We start from the raw sequence: 14,798 nt of genomic DNA, 5'->3' as shown, positions 1-14,798 counted from the left end.
GCTTGACTGTGCAGACCCCTCCTATAGAGCCATTAGGAAGCTCTGGACAGAAGGGATCAGTCTGCCCCGCCCAAACAGCAGATTGTCTGGGGAATTTGTTGCTGGATGGCTACCAAGCTCTGGTCTAATTCAGGGCTAAGCATTCACAGCCTGTGACCAGAGCTTTGTTTCCAATCCCTCAGCAGCCAGCTCTGTGAGCCACATTTCCATTCCCAGCGGGCGACCAGCTCTGTGAGCTATATTTCCGAGATAGGGACAGGTGTATCTCTCCTGCCAGTGCGAACTTGGGCAGATAGATATCCAGGAACTGTGGGCCAGTCCCAGATAGCAGCGGGCCTTGCTGTGAAATAGTACTTCTGCAGGAACGTGTGAACAGTTACCAAAGTTGCAGGAAAACTGAGGCTGCATTCTTTTGACAGCCACTGTTACTCTGAGACTCCACCCCACCCTACCCACAAATTGCCCAAGGTAACCCATTGACAGGGAACTGCCACAGCACTGCCCCTCACCTCCCCTGAACTCTCAATCCACACAGGCAACAAACTCTGGCTAGCACAGAGTGGGCACTGCATGGAAATTAGCTTTAGGCAGACCTTTTCTGCCTGCAAGAGTTGCAATATTGTGTCCAGGAAGCACAGGGGTCCGTGGGACCGCCTCAGCAGCTAGTATCACTGTGATCTGTGACTACAACAGAAACGTCCAGGCCCAGAGGTTGCAGCAAAACTGAGGCTGTATAGGCCCGACATACCATGTCTCCCTGAGATACTGCTTCACCCAAACCACAAATTGCCTGCAGCCCATTGGCAAGCAGCCTCTTGTGCCCTGCATGGCTCTGGGTTTGTGCAGTCAGCACAATCAACAAACCTTGGATAGCACAGTGAGAGCATTTAAAGAAAACCAGTTATGGAAAGACCACTGCTGCCTGTACCAGCTGCAATATCTCTTGAGGGGATTGCAGGGGTCCGTATTCACATAACAGCCTTTGACTCCCTGAGCTTCTGACTCATGCAATACACAAAGTACCTGCTGCACATTGATAGGCAGCTGCCCCTGAGTGGGGGTAGTGCATTTAGGCCTAGTGTGGGCAGCAGCTGACCTTGCTACAAGTGGAAACTTGTACAGGGAGGTACAGAGACAGCATTGGCAATGTTAACTGACACTGCAGTGGCAGGGAGAAGTTTACTCAATAGACCCAGGAGACTCCTGAGGTCCCTGCACCACCCAACACTCATACTACCCAGAAGTTCATCCAGTTTCAGAGATAACCGGCACTGACAGGCAGTGTCAGGTCTTTAGGAGCTCTGCTAAACTGCTGCAGGTCAGGGATGGGGGATAACTGACCGCTGCCTACAGCATTGTCTCTTCCACTTACCTGTAGATCCGGCATAGGCAACAACCATCTGTAGATCGCTTTGTAGTTCACATCAGGCAGCCCTGAACAATGAAAAGCAATGGCTGACCTTGGCCTATGGGGAAGCCCTTCCCAAGGGGCCATAAAACTAACGCATTAGGAGGGTGGCACCAGACCACAATGGAGCAACTGTTGACTAGTCTCATTAGTGATACACACAAAGGGTAGTTCCAACAAGTACACAAGCCTGTTATGGCACATTTCACTCTATGGAATCAACCCCTACACAGCAACTCTTACCCTGTGGGTGCGGCCAAGTCCTGTAATTAGTCAGCCTGAGCATTAATCACATCTACTGACCTACTAACAACAATAAAGATTTGGTGACAACAGAAGATCACACACAACGCATGCAAAGATCATGTCCAGAGCCTCTGGCATAGGGGATCAGGGAGAATACGCCACTTAGCCACATAGGACACCTTTCACATTAGACCATCTAGCCAAGGCTGAGAGACGAACCAAATATTTCTGACATATAGAAATGAACACAGAAAGGCTAATGAAATGAGAAAACAAAGAAACATGCCACAAATGAAACAATAGGAGAAAACTCCAGAAAATAAGCTAAATAAAATGGAGGTAAGCAACCTACCAGAGTCAGAGTTCAAAATAATGGTTATAAGGATGCTCAATGAATTTATGGGGAGAATGGATAAGCACAATGAGAACCTCAACAGCATAAAAAAGAACATAGAAACCATAAAAAAGAACTAGACAAAAATGAATACAATAATTGAAATCAAGAATACACTAGAAGGATTCAACAGTAGATTGGACGAAGCAGAAGATTGAATCAGTGAATTGGAAGACAAGGTAGCTGAATACACCCAATCAGAACAACAACAAACAACAAAAAATAATTTAAAAAATAAGGATAGTTTAAGAGACCTCTGGGACAACATGAAGCATAAAAATATCCAGATCATAGGAGTACCCGAAGCAGAAGCGAGAGAGCAAGGGATTGAGACTCTATTTGAAGAAATAATGACAGAAAACTTCCCTAACCTGGCAAAGGAATTAGACATACAAGTTCAGGAAGCACAGAGTTCCAAATAAGTGGAAATCAAACAGACCTACATAAAGACACATTATAATTAAAATGCAAAATATCAAAGACAAAGATAACTTCTTTAAAGCAGCAAGAGAAAGGGAACTAGTTACTTATACCGGTACCCCCATAAGAACATCTGCTGATTTTTCAATGAAAACTATGCAGGCCAGAAGACAATGGCAAGAAATATTCAAAGTTATCAAAAACAAGAATCAACAACCACGAATACTCTACCTAGCAAGGCTTTCGATTAAAATGCCAGGTGAGATAAAGAGTTTCCCAGACAGGATAACACTTAAGGAATTCATTGCCAACAAGCCAGCACTAAATGAAATGTTAAAGGGTCTTCTGTAAAAAGAGAAGGGGTAAAAAAGAAAATAGAAATGACAAATATGAATAATAAAATGGCAGTAACTATGTACCTATCGGTAATCACTTTAAATGTAAATGGATTAAATGCTCCAATGAAAAGACATAGGGTAACCGAATGAATGAGAAAACAAGACCCAAGTATATGCTGTCTATAAGACCCGCTTCAGATCAAATGACACTCACAGACTGAAAGTAAAGGGATGGAAAAAGATATTTAACACAAATGGAAATGAAAAAAAAGCTGGACTAGCAATATTTATATCAGAAAAAATAGACTTTAAATCAAAGGCTATGATAAGAGACAAAAAAGGGCATTACATAATGATAAAAGGATCGATAAGTCAAAAGGACATAACACTAGTAAACATATATGCACCCAACATAGGGTACCTACATACATAAAGCAATTATTGATTGACATAAAAGAAGAAATCAATAGTAATACACTCGTAGTAGGAGACTTTAACACCCCATTGATCTTCCAGGCAAAGAATCAACAAAAAAACAATGGGCCTAAAAGGCACACTGGAATAAATGGATTTAATAAATATTTTCGGAGCATTTTCCCCAAAGCAGCAAAATACACATTCTTCTCAAGTGCACATGGAACATTTTCAAGTATAGACCACATGTTAAGAGACAAATTAAGTCTCAATAAATTTAAGAAGATTGAAGTCATATCTACCATCTTTTCTGATCACAATGATATGAAACTAGAAATCAACTACAAGGAAAAGCTGGAAAATACACAAACGCATGGAGGCTACATAACATGCTACTCAACAATGAATGAGTTATTAATGAGATTAAAGAAGAAATCAAAGGATACATAGAGACAAATGAAAATAAAAACACAATGATTCAAAATCTCTGGGACACAGCAAAAGCCTTCCTAGGAGGGAAATTCATAGCAATACAGTAAATAAAGCTCAGATTGAACAGAAGGAAAGATAATAAAGATCACAGCAGAAATAAGTGAAATAGAGTCTAGAAAAACAATACAAAATATTAATGAAACCAAGGGCTGGTCCTTTGAAAGGATAAAAAAAATTGACAGAACTTTAGCCAGACTCATCAAGGAAAAAAGAAAGAGGTCTCAAATAAATACAATCAGAATGAAAAAAGAAAAATAATGATGGGCTCCACAGAAATACAATGGATCATAAGAAAATACTATGAGCAATTATATGCCAAAAAATGAGACAATCTGGAAGAAATGAAATTATTCCTAGAAACATACACTCTCCCAAGACTGAGTCAAGAAGAAACAGAAAATTTGAACCAACCATTTACCACCAATGAAGTAGAATCAGTAATCAAAAATCTCCCCCCAAAAAAGCAAGTCCTGGACCAGATGGCTTCATAGGCAAATTTTAGCAAACATTCAAAAAAGAATTATCACTTATTCTTCTCAAAGTATTCCAAAAAATTCAAGAAGAGGAAAGGCTCCCTAACTCCTTTTATGAAGCCACCATTATCTTGATTCCAAAACCAGGCAAGGACATTTCAAAAAAGAAAACTATAGGCTGAAAGCTTTTATGAACATTGGTGTAAAAATTCTCAATAAAATATTAGCAAACCGAATTCAGCAATACAATAAAAAGATCATACACCATGATCAAGTTGGCTTTATTCCTGGGATGCAAGGTTAGTACAAGATGTGCAAGTCAATTAATATGATATACCACATTAACAAATCAAAAGATAAAAACCATATGATTGTATCAATAGATGCAGAAAAAACATTTGACAAAATCCAGCATCTATTTATGATAAAAACTCTCAACAAAGTGAAAAGAAAGGAAACATACCTCAACATAATAAAGACCATATATGACAAACCTACAGCTCACATCATACTCAATGAGAAAGGCTTTTCCTTAAGATTAGGAACAAGACAAGGGTGCCCACTTTAACCACTCTTCACCATTGTATTGGAATTCTTAGCCACAGCAATGCAAAAAGAAAGAGAAACAAAAGGCATCTGAATTGGAAAGGAAGAAGTGCAACTCTCGTTATTTGCTGATGACATGATACTATATAGAGAGAACCCTAAAGATTTTACTAAAAAAACTGTTAGAACTGATCAATTAATTCAGTAAAGTAACAAGTTATAAAATAAATATTCAGGAGTCAGTGACATTTTTATACACCAATGATGAACTTTCAGAAAGAGAAATTAATAAAACAATCTCATTTACATTTGCACGGAAAATTATCAAATATCTGGGTATCAAATTAACTAAAGAATTATAAGACCTGTTTTCAGAAAATTATGCCATTAAAAATGAAATTGAAGAAGATACAAATAAGTGGAAGCATATACCGTGTTCATGGGTAGGAAGAATCAATATCCCTAAAATGGCTATACTACCCAAAGCAATCTATAGATTCAATACAATCCCTATCAAAATATTAATGGCATTTTTCAGAGAGCTGGAACAAATGATCCTAAAATTTATGTGGAGCTATAAAAATCCCAAATAGCCATGCAATCTTGAGAAAGAACTAAGTTGTAGGTATCACAGTACCTGATATCAAACTACACTACAAGCCTACAGTTATCAAAACAGCATAGTACTGGAATAAATACAGACACATTGATCAATGGAACAGAATAGAGAGCTCAGAAATACACACACACACATATGCTCACTTAATATATGACAAAGGATTTAAGAATATACAATGGTGTAAAAACAGTCTCTTCAATAAATGGTGCTGAGAAAATTGGACAGATACATGCAAAAAAATAAAAAGAAGCTGGACCACCTTCTTACACCATATACTAAACTCGAAATTGATTGAAGACTTAAATGTAAGACCTGAAACCATAAAACTTCTAGAAGAAAACATAGGCATTAAACTATCTGATATTACTAACAAGAATTTCTTTTCAGATATATCTCCTCAGGCTAGAGAACAAAAGAAAAAAAATGAACAAATGGGACTACATCAAACTAAAAAGTGTTTGTACAACAAAGAAAACCATCAACAAAACAAAAAGACAACCGACTGATTGGGAGAAGATATTCGCTAATGATACATTTGATAAGGGATTAATATCCAAAATATATAAAGAATTTATGCAACTCAACAACAAAAAAACCCACAAACAATCCAATTAAAAAGTGGGCAGAACACCTGAACAGATACTTCTCCAAAGAGGAAATACTGATGGCTCATAGACATATGAAAATGTGCTCAAAGTTGCTAACCATCAGAGAAATGCAAATTAAAACCACAACGAGATATCACCTGACACGTGTCAGAATGGCTATCAACAATAAATCAAAGAACAGCTAGTGTTAGCAAGGATATGGAGAAAAGGGAACCTTCATACATTGGTGGTGGGTTTGCAAATTGGTGCAGCCACTATGGAAAACAGTATGGAAGTTTCTCAAAAAATTAAAAATGGATATACCTTTTGACCCAGCAATTGAACTTCTAGGTATTTATCCAGAGAAAACTGAAACAATAATTTATAAAGATCTATGCACCCCAGTATTCACGGCAGTACAATTTACAATAGCCAAGATATGGAAGCAACCTAAATACCCATCAACAAAAGATTGGATAAAGAAGTAATAGTTCATATATACAATGGAATGAATGTCAGTCAGCCTTTAAAAAAATGAAATCCTACTATTTGCAACAATATGGATGGACCTAGAGAGTCTTATGCTAAGTGAATTAAGTCAGATAGATAAAGATAAATACCATACGATTTTACTTATATGCGGAATCTAATGAACAAAAGAACAAACTGATCAAAAACAGACTTACAAATATAGTGGACAATTTGGTGATGGATAGAGGCAAGGAGGTTTGGGGGGCTGGCAGGATGGGGTAAAGAGCTAAAAAAGTACAAACTGTAGTCCATAGCTGGTCATGGGGATGGGGAGCACAGCATAGGGAATGCAATTAGCATTAATATGATGACTAGGTGGAGGGCCAGGGGAAGGAGGGAGTAAATGCAGGGAATCATTTTATGAACTATATAGGTGTCTAACCAATGTACTGTATACTAGAAACAAATTTAAATAAATAAATTAAAAAATAAAAATAAATAAATAAAACTAAATTTAAGGAAAAGAGACAAACAAAATTATCAGAGCTCTTAACAAGCCCTATTATGATAACCTGTTTTTTGTTTGTCTTCTTCATTATTTAAAACTTCGTGAAAGTAGAGGCTGTATCATCACAATATACAGATGATGTATTATCGAATTGTACACTTGAAACCTACCTAATTTTATTCCCCAATGTCACTCCAATAAATTTAACAAAAAAAAAAATAAAATGAGATAACACATAATTAAATAATGAATACACAACTGATTTTTTAATTTTTAACCTTTCTCTTTCATTTTTAGAATTGATTCATTCTATTTCATTTCTATTTTAACCTCTAATTAAGTAAAATATTATGAAATTTCAGTCATAATATAAATACATAGAGCAAGAAAATAAATAATTCACCTTTCCATGGTCAGCTCTGTTACCAGGTTAGTCAGTGGGTTTGAAAAATATATGTATTAACATTTTAAAAATAACAATATCAGGAAATGCAATCTCTTCTATAGATTAATCATAATAAAAGCCATGCTGGATTTCAATTGTTCTAGTTCACAATTGTAGAGGCTGTGGTGGTTCTTTTAAAACTCATGATAGTGAAATTTTATTCTCAAGTTAGCTGAGCTTGTCCTTTTACTCTATAAATGCTCTTGGGCATAGAAAGAAGTGAGTCTTGTTAAATATGTAAGTCCAGCATGGATATAAAAGTACTCTTCTTCTTCTTTTTTTTGAAAAGATGATGCAAACACATTTTTATTGTTTCTATAAGTAGAAAGTAGTGAAATATCACCAGATATCAGTTCAGTAGCCTTCTATAAATTGTTAATGTAAAAGAACTGTTTCATGATAAAGTACCAGTCTGGGAGGTAAAGGAAAAGGCTGTTCTCATAGGCCTGATATATGGAAGAGAACTGTACAACAGTGGGAATGACTGCAGTAAGAGACTATGACAATAGCTGATGTAGATTTCATTCTTACTATATGCCTGAGTGTTTTCAGATACCATCTCATATCACCCACCCACCACAAAATCTCCAAAGTTTAGGTAATGTGATTATCAGCCCATTTTCAAAGATGAGGAAATGGAGACGTTGAGTGACAGTCAATGGGTATCAGTTTTGGATAAAAATAATATTCTCAAACTTTCATTAATTTTGAGAGCCTAGATTGTGCTAGGCTGGGCTATACCAGATTTCAAAAAATGTCCTCATTTAACTACTTTCCTTTATTTTTTTAAAAGGTCATTATTCCTAAATATATGGAAATTAAACGATGTATTTCTAAATCACACATGAGTCAAAAGAGAAATTTCAAGAGAAATTTTAAAACATTTTGAACTAAATGAAAATGATAACACGACTAATCAAAATTTGTAGAATGTGGCAAAAGCAGTGATGCTGCACTTACTTTTGGCTCTCCCAGAGCTGCCCACCAACTCTTCCCTAAACCCAAGCAAATCCTTTTGCACCATTTCTCTCTCTCTCTCTCTCTCTCTCTCTCTCTCTCTCTCTCTCTCTTTCTCTCTCTCTCTCTCCCTCCCTCCCTCTCCCTAGATGGTTAAGCATCTAGTACAACTATAAACACTCACTAGGCACTCTATAAGTTCTGCAGAGCCCTTGCAGTCATGCCAAGAAAGGAGGCAGCAGAAAGTTCAACTCAGTTTGTAGGACTTAGTTATTGCTGACATAACCAGTCAGATATTTCTCAAAATGTAATCCTCATTCATCTGTAGCAGAATCACCTGAGGTTCTGATGAAAAATGCAGAAGTACCAGCTATGGAGTCCAAGAATCTTCATTTTAACCAGATTTTCCAGGAGATTTTAATGTACATGAACATTTTAAAATTGCTATCTCAAAGGTTGGTATGTTGTTCATATTCGATTATCAATAGTACATGTTGTCCTAAGGAGTATACGTTTAGTATTTCAAACAATGTGTGGTAATATTATTCTTTGAACATTTTTGTTGAGTCTTTGAAACAAACTTAATGCAAGAGTTTGTAAACAAACAATGCAAAATGTATTGCCTTCTGCTGTGGATTGAATTATGCCCCTACCCCAATTTGTATATTTAAGCCCCCACCTGCCATATTTGGAGATGGGAACTTTGGGAGATAATTAGGTTTAGATGAGATCATGAGGGTGAGGTCCCCATAATAGGATTTAGACTCTTACAAGAGGAGATACCAAAAAGCTTGTTCTATCCCCACCCCTCTTTTTCTTTCCCTCTCTCTCTCTTTCCCCTCTCTTCTTATTTCCCTCTCTTTTTCTCCCTTCTTCCCCGCCATGTGAGGACACAGCAAAAAGGCAGCTGTCCATAGGCCAGGTAGAAAGCCTTCACCAGAATCCTATCATACTGGCACCTTTATCTTGGACTTCCAACCTCCAGAACTGTGAGAAAATTAATTTCTGTGATTTAAGCCACCCACTCCGTGGTATTTTGCAATGGCAGCCTGAGCAGACTAAAACACATCTTCTACAACAGACTTTACTTTTCTTGACCTCAAAATCTATTGAATTTTCCACTCCCTGAACCCACTTACTTAAGGAGATTGCACCACATCTCTGGTTTTCTCTGGTTTTCTGTGACTGTCATATAATGAAGTTCTGTACAACAAATCCAGATTTATTACATTTCATTTTACCCATTCATCCTGTTATTTATTCATTTTTAGACAATTTATTGGGGCCTTGTTGTGGACTGGGACCCATGTTTAGTGGTGGTAAAGAGAGGCAAATCAAATTTATGTGCTTCCAGCCTTTATAGATCTCTCAGCATCATTGGGAAATGGTAAATTAATAAACAGATATGTAATCATAAATTGTGAAGTAGGAAGAAGGAAACCTGGAAGGCCTCATTGTGGCATTTTTGGTGATTTCTGAAGAATGAGAATGAATCATCTATGCAAATAGCCAGAGGGAAACAGAACATGTAGAAGAACAAGCACATGAAAATTTCTAAAGCGAAAAAGACTTCAAACTGAAAGTGCAGTGGAACACTGTCATGCACCATCTAGATCTGCCTTCATTAAAGGACTTATTGTCCTACCTTCTGGAAGTGCTAAGGTCAGACAACTTTCAGTGTCAGCACCTTGAGGTGCCATGCCACCAAGGTCACATCTTTCCCAAGATGAACTACATCCAGTGATCAACTCACATAGACAGTATGAGGCTTGGCCATCTCATTTCAAAGGGGGACAATTCTGAAATGTCATGTCTAGCACAAGGGTTCCATGTAGGATCAGTCAAGTCCATCACTGTGCAGGGATTGCAGCTCAGTTTTTCCACATGCCCACTTCCATATCTTCCTTTCCCTTCATAAAAGTTGGTCCCAACGGCACTCCGTAATAAATGTCCTAGACATTAAACTTCATTTTATTTCTGGTCAGGATGACAGAGTTAGGCCCTGGCCCCCAGCACGCATCCAGTCAGCCTGGCTCAGCCATGATCAAGGTGATCCTCATCTTCAAGAACCACGGGAAACCGCGGCACTCCAAGTTCTACCAGCCTTACAGTGAAAATACACAACAGTAAATCAGGGAGACATTCCATTTGGTATCTGAGAGATGAAAATGTTTGTAATTTCCTAGAAGGAGGATTATTAATTGGAGGATCTGACAAAAAACTGATTTGTAGACACTATGCAATGTTATAATTTGTCTTCTGTGTGGATTCTTCAGAAAGTGAACTTGGAATTTTAGATCTAATTCAAGTATTTGTGGAAACATTAGAGAAGTGTTTTGAAAATATCTGTGAACTGTATTTAATTTTCCATGTAGACAAGGTTCACAATATTCTTGTAGAAATGGTGATAGAGGATTGTATTGGAGACCAACAAGAATGAGATTGTTACGTAAACTGATGCACAAAATAAACTGGAGAAATCTGAGGCTGGCTTAGCAGGAGCTCCATCCCGTGCTCTATCAGCTATAAAGAACATGAATCTTCCTGAGATCGAAAGAAATATTAACATCTGACATCAGTATAAAAGTGCCAAACCTGCCTTCTTTTAAATAAAAAATTTAAAAGGCCACTCCCAGGTAAAATCCAGGAGGAAAAATCATCTAGGTTTACCATGCAGTGGTTTACCAAAAATAGAAGAGGAGAGTCTTAACTTTTGCTCTTGGATTTAAGTCAAGGTACTTATAGAAGCTGTGTAAAATCGGTATGGCAGTTTAATGTTGCTTTCTTGTTCAGTGATTTTCAAGATGAATATTTCCAGTGTGTGTTTCTTCTTCTTTTTTCTAAACTGCATTCCTATGCCCATCTAAGGCATGCCTCTATGTATTGGCTATATCAGTATTTTGAAAAGTGTTTGAGACATTTCTTTAAATTATGTACAACACAAAACGTTGATGTTTTGTATGGATCACAGTGCAGCATTCCTTAATTCTTTTTTTTGTCACAATTATTATTTAAAGAACCAAGTACACATTGCATAAAAACATTATGACTTTTTTCTCTTGGCTTAAATAAGCTCCAAGGTAACTGGTCTTCTAAAAAGAAAAAAAGATGACAAAGTAAGTAGACACTGTGCTTGCTGCTTCTCACAACCACATCAGAATTATAATTAAATTACAGAAAAGCCATCATTGGGAGCCACCTGAAGTCTAGCTGAATAAAAGTCCTACAACTGGGGACAAACAGAAGAGGCCACCTTGACTGATAGAAGGGGCAGATACAGAACAAGCTGGTCCCATCCCTACGTGTGGCGGTTGAGAATTGAGATGGCTCTGTTCACTGTGGAAATTCCCCCTGAAGGAGCAAGGGGTTCCAGCTCCACACTAGGCTCCCCAGCCCAGGGTTCCAGTGCTGGGAAAAGAAGTCCCCACAACTTCTGGTTGTATAAAACAGCAGAGATTGTGGCTGAATGAGACGAAGGGCCAATGAAGTCACAGACATTCTTTTAAAGGGGCCCACACCTGGTCTTACTCATTGACAGACTTGCTTTTTCTGAGCTCCAGTACTGGAGCAACCGTTTGGGAGTTGGCTAGGTCATATGGGGAGGAACTGAGTTGTCTGGGTTCAGGCAGAGGGTTAGAAGGGAAGTTTTCTCCCAGACAAAAGTGCTGGCAGAAATCATTGTTCCTTTGTTGCACTCAACCCTCTCCCAGTGTGCAGATACTGGCAGCCACCAGATAAGAGTCTCCATCAATCTGGCTATCACTGGTCACCCTGCCCCAAGACTCCACCCCACTCAAATTGCGGGCCCACACAAGACACTTCCAGTGGCTTTTCCAAGACAAGCAACTTGTCTTGGTTCATGTTGCAAACTTTCCTAAAATCACTCAAAGGTTCACAAAACCCAAAAAGGCAGTACATGGCCCCAGGTGTCCCATACCTCTTGCTGAGCCTGGCACTACCAGCAGCCAGCTTCAGTTAATGGCTGGGCCTGTTGAGACACTTCCAAGCCCAGCTCTGATGGTGGCCATCCGAAGATTGCTTGGTGGCTCATGCCAGGTGGCCCCACTCAAGGAACAAGCTGCAGTTGAACCTAGCCTGTGGTGGGGCCCCTGCCAGAAAGCTCTGGCCTGAACGCCCAGTGGCCAGCTTAGTTCTAAGCCAGAGCATTTCCTGGGGCCACATCCGAGGATGACACACCTAAAAGACAAAGTAAATAGAACAAAAACCCTGCTAAACCCAATCATGCTTCATAGGGTTAGCACCTGCACAACAGCTCCTTCACTATAGTCATTGGCCAGTCTTCACAACCAATTAGCCAGAGGGTCAGTCCCTCTCATTGACATGTAAACAGCAACCAAGGCTCAACTACAACAAGAAGGCACGCATATCCTGTATAAGGGACACACCTGGAACGCCTGACTCGAGTGACATGGAAGACTTTGCTACTGGGTCCCACAGAACACCTACTACATAAGACTACTTTATTAAGACTAGGAGACCAAAAGGAGAAGAGAGAGAGCAAGGAACTGAAAATCCGTTTGAAGAAATAATGTTGGAAAACTCCCTAACCTGGTGAAGGAAATGGACATATAACCCCAGCAAGCAAAGAGAGTCCCAAACAAGATGAATCCAAATAGGACCATACCAAGATGCATCATAATTAAAATACCAAAGGTTAAGACAACGAGAGAATCCTAAAAGCAGCAAAGAGAAAAGCAATTAGTTACCTACAAGAAAGCTCCTATAAGCCTGTCAGCTGAATTCTCGATAGAAACTTGTAAGCCAAAAAGACTTGGCAAGAAACATTCCAAGTGATGAAAAGGAAAGATCTACAAGCATGAAGCATGATTACTTCTACCCATAAAAACTATCTTTTAGAATCAAAGGATAGATAACGAGCTTCCTAGACAAAATAAGTAAGTAAGTAAGTAAGTAAGTAAGTAAGTAAGTAAGTAAGTAAGTAAGTAAATAAATAAATAAATAAGCTAAAGGAGTTCAACACCAAGCCAGTATTACAGGAAATGTTGGAGGGACTTCTTTATAAATAAGAAAAGGACAAAAAAGATCAAAAATATAAATAATAAAATGGCAATAACTACATATCTATCAATTATTTTGAATGTAAATGTTTTAGGTTTCCAATCAAAAGGTAGAGGGCTGTATGGATAAGAAAACAAGATCCATTTTCGCAACATAGATGGAACCTTGGATAATCATGCTAAGTGAAATAGTCCGACTGAAAAAGCTGAAAAATCACATGATATCACTTATATATGGGGTATAAACCTAAAAGCAACAAATGAGTAGGACGAACAAACAGAGACTCATGGACACGGACTATAGACTAGTAGTTACTAGTGGGGTGGGTGAGGAGCGGGAATGTAGACGGGGTAAATGGGGGTCAAATATAGGGGTTAGGAGGAGGATGAAGTGGGTAAAGGAGATCAAATATATGGTAGTTGAAGGAAACTGGACTTTGGGCGGTAAACACACAATAGAATATACATATGTCAAATGATATTGTACACCTAAAAGTTATATAATTGCATTAACCATTGTTACCCCAATAAATTTAATTTTTTTAAAAAAATGAAAACAAGACCCTTACATATGCTGCCTACGAGAGACTCACTTCGGATCAAAAGACACACAAAGTAAAGGGATGGAATAAGATGTTTCACGAAAATGAAAACAAACAAACAAAAAAGCGGAGTTGGCAATGCTTATACCATACAAAATAGACTTTAAAACAAAGGCTATAACAAGAGAAAGAAGGATCCAGTTATCCCACTTCTGGGTATTTATCCAAAGAAACCCAAAACACTACTTCAAAGAGACATGCACAATCATATGTTCATTGTAGCATTATTTATAATAGCCAAAATATGGAGGTTACCTGGGTGTACGCCAATGGATAAATAGTTAAAGAAGAGCTGTCTATATACAATGAAATGTTAGCTATAAAATAGAATGAAATCTTGCCATCTGTAAAAACATGGATGGACCTATAGGGTATTATGCTGAATGGAGTAAGTCAGACAGAAAAAGACAAATGTCATATGATTTCGCTTACATGTGGAATCTAAGGAATAAAATAAATGAACAAAACAGAAACATACTCATAGATATCGAGAACATTTTGATGGTCGCCTGATAGTAGGGATGTTGGGGGGAGTAAAAAGGGGGAGAGGATTAAGAAGTACAAATTGATAATTACAAAATAGTCATAGGGATGTAAAGTATAGCATAATGAATATAGTCAATAATATTGTAATAACTATGTCAGAAGGATACTAGATTTATCAGGTTGATCACTTTGTAAGTTATATAAATGTCTAATCACTATATTGTACACCTAAAAGTAATATAATATTATATGCCAACTGTAATTAAAATTTTAAAATAATTTTTAAAAATTAAAAGCAGGTTTTTAAGGAGGTATTTGTGCATTCATGTTTATAGTAGCATTATTCACAATAG

At 37.9% G+C, this 14,798-nt stretch overlaps 1 pseudogene; it reads left to right on the top strand.

Annotated features, from left to right (window-relative positions):
* Positions 1-12,908, top strand: part of LOC118607839 — a 240,330-nt pseudogene extending 227,422 nt beyond the window's left edge.
* Positions 12,909-14,798: the final 1,890 nt, after the last annotated feature.

The sequence above is a fragment of the Rousettus aegyptiacus genome, unplaced genomic scaffold (genome assembly GCF_014176215.1).
Source record: "Rousettus aegyptiacus isolate mRouAeg1 unplaced genomic scaffold, mRouAeg1.p scaffold_m13_p_9, whole genome shotgun sequence".
Lineage (NCBI taxonomy): Eukaryota > Metazoa > Chordata > Mammalia > Chiroptera > Pteropodidae > Rousettus > Rousettus aegyptiacus.
The sequence above is the reverse complement of the archived record's forward strand: the minus strand, read 5'-3'. Positions and strand labels throughout refer to the sequence as shown.